The sequence below is a fragment of the Sardina pilchardus genome, chromosome 1, assembly GCF_963854185.1.
Source record: "Sardina pilchardus chromosome 1, fSarPil1.1, whole genome shotgun sequence".
Taxonomy (NCBI): Eukaryota; Metazoa; Chordata; class Actinopteri; order Clupeiformes; family Clupeidae; genus Sardina; species Sardina pilchardus.
In genome coordinates this window covers 41943401-41948400 of record NC_084994.1, presented here as the reverse complement: position 1 = coordinate 41948400, position 5000 = coordinate 41943401, and the positions used below count along the sequence as shown (strand labels likewise).

The window sequence follows — 5000 nt, the reverse complement described above, 5'->3', positions numbered from 1 at the left end:
ACCAGGCCTCACGACAATCCATTGTTTGTATGTTTATTCAAATCAACAAAAACAATCCATCCTCTTTTTCAGTAGTTCATTTGAAATATTGGGTTTATTAGTTTGTTTGTTTGTTTGTTTGTTTGTTTGTTTGGTCCTTTTTGTATAGTTTTGAATGCTTGCTGTCTTACCATTGCCTTGGCAGTTTGGGTATAGCAGCGTTGCATTTTGTTCTTGATTGATGGGAAGGGTGGCAGGGGGGACAGAAAACTGCATTGACGTGACTTGGCCATTGTGCACACCTTACTCACTCCCTCTACTCACTCTCTTGCTCACTCACCTACTCACTCTCTCTACTCACTCACTCACTCGCTCGCTCACTCACGTTTACTCACCCACTCACGTACTCACCCGGCACAACTCACAGGCGTCCGTGAGCAGGGGGTGCTTTCTTTGACCGCTTGCCTGTTTCTGAAAAGCTCCACTGCTGTTCTATGTGAGGGCCCTTATTATTCTCTCTTCTCGTTTCTCTCTTTTCTCTATCTCACCCTCGTTCTCTCTTTTTTCTCTGCAGCTCTTGTTTTCTCTCTCTCTCTCTCTCACTCTCTCTCTGTTCTATTTTCTATCACACTGTGCCGCTCACATAGAATGGTGTTTTACTGACCGAAACGAAGTACTTTTGCCACACAAACACACACATATCCGCCCCCCTCCCCTCCTGTTCTGTTTCTTCTTGTGTCCTATAGAGCAAAGGAAACCTCAATAAAAGCTTTAAGTATACACACACACACACGCACACACGCATACACATGCAAGGAGACGACGAATACGCTGGCCAATCTTCAGTGTCCCCCAACCTATAACCAACCAAAACAAATAACCTCTGTGTTTTTGTTTCTCCTCTTTTGTGTATCTCCACCCTCTTCTCCTCCCTCCCCCACCCCATGTCTGTCCATCACACACCTATCTGTTGTATATCGTCTGGACCCTCTCCCCCTTCCCTCCCTTCCTCCTCCTCCTCCCCCCTTCCTCATGGATATCTCCTGTCGTTCGTTGCCCCTCCCCCTCCCTCCCTCCCCACCCTCCCCTGTTTGTTTGTTTGTTGTCATTGTCTTTTTTTGCCGTATTTTTGTTTGGGTTTTGGTTGTTTTCTTGTTTGTCCCCGGTGGGCTCCTGCCAGCGGCAGGATCAGTTACAGTGATATGTATCAGATGCTAAGACACATGTGCCCGCCGCTCGGCCTGGGGAAGAGGTGCCCGGCGCGGGTGGCTTACAAGGTAGAGAGGGCTCTGCCCGTAATAATATCGTACAGCCTAAAGGGGGCGCCAAAAACGCCACCCTCGTGGGAAAAAAAAAAAAAAAAAAAAAGATATCCTAATTATACTCTGTCCGTTCTCTGTTAGTGTTGGTGTGGTTGGTGAGCGCTGTTATCTTCTATGTGGGGTTTTTCATTTGTTTTATTTGATTTCTTGTCTGTTTGTTTGTTTGTTTGTTTGTTTGTTTGTTTGTTCATTTTCGTTGGGAAGTGCTGAAAGCTGTTGGGGTTACTGAAGAGTGTTTAGCCGTTAGCCAGTCGGAGGAGTTCATGCCCACATCCACAGGAGAGGGGGAACAGGGGGTAAGGTGCCTTGCCTGCCCTTCTGCACCGTGCGTACGGGGCAGAAACCTACAACAACTACATCCCCCAGACCAGTCAGGGTAGCCATCTCTCACCATACGCTATACAAACATCCTCTAGAAACCAGTGATGCCCTGCGATAGTTCACCCTCAAACCCATGACTTCTCAGCAATCCAGGAGGCCAGATGTCGTCAGTCGCTTATGGACTAATGTTCATTTATTGCAGATTAACCCGAGAAACTGCATTAAAGCAAGCACTTTAATGTGAGTGAATTAGCGAGCTCCGTTTAAAAGGCCTTTATCTCCCTTAGACAGTGTCCCGCTATAGGGAAACGCAAAGTCTCAGTAGTGTTGAGCAAGGCCCGCGTGTGCGTGTACAGAAGGACCGGGAAGGGGTGTGTGTCTTTGGTCCTCTGAGTCTCTCCCTCCTGTGGATGGCACACACACCTACACCCACACAAACACACACACACACACACACATACACACACTTTGTATTATAATTAATACTTACGTACTGTAGAATCAAACGCACACAGACTAGCGTAGTCATTTAGCTACGATATATATGATTGTACCCAGAAAATGTTAGCATCAGCCTCTGGGTCATAAACGACAGGTGAGATTAACAGGGCACCCAACCAGTAGTGCCATAGACACCAGTAGTCAGAGTTAGTGGTTACGGCAAGAGAAAGCCCTGTCTTGTTTGTCCATTGTTTTTCTTTTTATTTCCTTTTATGGGAAGTCCACAACCAGAGCCACGACAATCAAATCAGTTTTCCACCTGTCCTTTTGTTTTCCTCTGTCAATGCAGTTCCAATCTGTCTCCTTTCCCTATCTCTCTCTGTCACTCACTTCTTCTCATTCTCTCTATCACTCTTTCTGTTCTCTCTCTTCTGCTGTTTTCCTCTTAGCTCTGCTCACTGCTGTTTTCCTCTGTCTCCCTCTATCTGTCTATCCCTCTGTCTCTGTCTGTCTGTCTCTCTGTCTGTCTGTCTGTCTGTCTGTCTGTCTATCTCTCTAGTCTGAGTGTCTGTCTGTCTGTCTTTCTGCCTGTTTGTCTATATAAAACTCAATGGGTCATCTTATCATTGATTGTTTTTGTTACTGTAGGACTACAGGTACCAGTAGTTGCCATGGTCTAATTTGTAGAACCACCAGTATTTGCCATGGTGTAAGTTCTATAAGTGCCCATAGTTGCCATGGTGTAAGTTCTATAAGTGCCCATAGTTGCCATGGTGTAAGTTCTATAAGTGCCCATAGTTGCCATGGTGTAAGTTCTATAAGTGCCCATAGTTGCCATGGTGTAAGTTCTATAAGTGCCTATAGTTGCCATGGTGTAAGTTCTTGATAAACATGACACGTCCTGTCATGTGCACCAGAGGTGAATTCTGGATCCTCATTTACTCTCTAAAAATAGGAATATGTTTGTATCTCCATAGGTCCATTATCTTGGACTGAGGAAACAAGATACCCTAATTGAAAATTAGCGATTGATGCCTAGCATGCCTTAAGTAGCCCACTAAGGTCACAGCGACTACAAAGACACTAAGAACTGTTAAGGAAACATGTTCTTATGTGAGCTGCCTCCAACTAAATGTGCCACCAGCCCATGATGTGGGCTAATGTAATGCATCGTAGAGCTGTAGTGTCATTCATCTCTTATCACAAATACAATGACTGACCAACAGAAGCCAAAATAAAGTGAATGTAAAAGTCAAGAAATCTTTTCAAACTCCCAAAGTTAGCCTTGTTCCTATTAGGCTGACAAAATCAGTGTTAGACTAAATGTTTTTATTTCAAGCAAGAATGCGCAGTAATTTACATTCTTCTGATAATACACTTACAGTATTTAAGGCTTTTGTTTGTAGCACATTTTTTGCTTTATATTTAGCTATCCTCACATTTTGTTTCACGTCTTGACCTTAACTTTCATAGCAGATCATCAAAGTCAACCTCCCATTTAGCATTTGAAGAATCGATTTGGTTTGAGTCTCCTTGTCTGCATTCCCTAATCTTTTGTCAAACCCCTTTCACACCAAACTATGATCCAAGGAATTACCTGGACATCTAAATTCTGTTCTCTGAGAAGTTGATTTATTTAGCTAATTTAGCCAAGATTTAGTTAGTTAGTTTATTTCTTACAGGGACCATGTACAGATAATATTGATCACTTAAAAGAGAAAAGATACACTGTACCAGATTTAGCTACAAGCTATTTTCCATCTTCAGTCCCAAGGTGGCTGCAGAGTTCAGAGTTTTGAGAAGATATACCTGAGAATGGTAGAATGGTCTCACTAGAATGGTCTCACTAGAATGGTCTCACTAGCTGGCCACATATTAGCCGGCATTAACATAATTGTCCATAATGTAGCATCTGAGATACAGTAGCTAATAACCAAGAATCACACAATGACCAGTTCCATAAAGTTTCAGGTTAGCGATTTTCGGTGATGCGACAAAATATGTTTATATGTCTATATTAGTTCATATAGAAATAGATTTTTAAACTTAGAAAAATCAAAGATGTTATATCAACTGAGCCTGTTTTTTTGACTACTAAAGTTTTCACTCAATAAGCTTAAATACAAATGTATGATTTAGCATGCTCGCTGTTCATTGTGCACTGAACAGAGAATAATATAGCCCGCCTGTTGCGCAACACTTTTTTGTTGTGTATGTTGTTAGTTGGTGTTGTAGGCTATTGAAGGTCGTTCATTAGCGTTATAGGCTAGTGAAGGTTTATGGTTAAATTGTGTCATGTCGATAAGAGATACAATAAGGCAAATAGAATGCACTGCTGTGTGTGAAAACAAATAAGAGTTTTGGTTTGAAAGGGGCTATCTGTAAGCAACAATTAGAGACAACATATTCGTTGAAAAGGGGGTGGGGGAAACTATTAAGTAGAGTGTATCAGGTCATCTTTACTTTTCTTTATCTCTCTGTTTTTCCCCTCTCTTCCTCTCGAGCTCTCTCTCCTTCTCCTCTCTCTCTTTGTCCATATTTGCCATCTCAGATCATGTCCCTTCTTTCTTCTCTCTCCCCTTTTATCTGTGTGACTCCATTCCATGGCCTTCCAGTCTAACTACACTAACTACTCTACCTGTTTTTCCCTTTATGCTACCTACCTACACCTGCTCGATTCCAAAGAGGCAAAGATAAAAAACTAAAAAAAATCAGACAAAACTTACCTTTCTTCCCTCAATAAAAAAAAATATATTATTTAGAGTGCCACTCATTCACCCCCCAAAAAAAGACCTTCCTTTCCAAGACACTGCACCCATTAAGCAATGCGAGATCAGACCAATTCGGATATACTGCCAGACATTTACCTTCCAACTATTTCCTTTTGCCGAAGACCACAAACCAGGGAACCAGCCCCTGACCCCTCCACTCCCCCTT

The 5000-nt window shown here is 42.6% G+C and overlaps 1 protein-coding gene across 1 annotated transcript in view; it reads left to right on the top strand.

Annotated features, from left to right (window-relative positions):
* The window catches only part of cacna1ab (calcium channel, voltage-dependent, P/Q type, alpha 1A subunit, b), a 113919-nt gene that overhangs the window by 89008 nt on the left and 19911 nt on the right, over positions 1-5000 (top strand). The window lies entirely within an intron of this gene.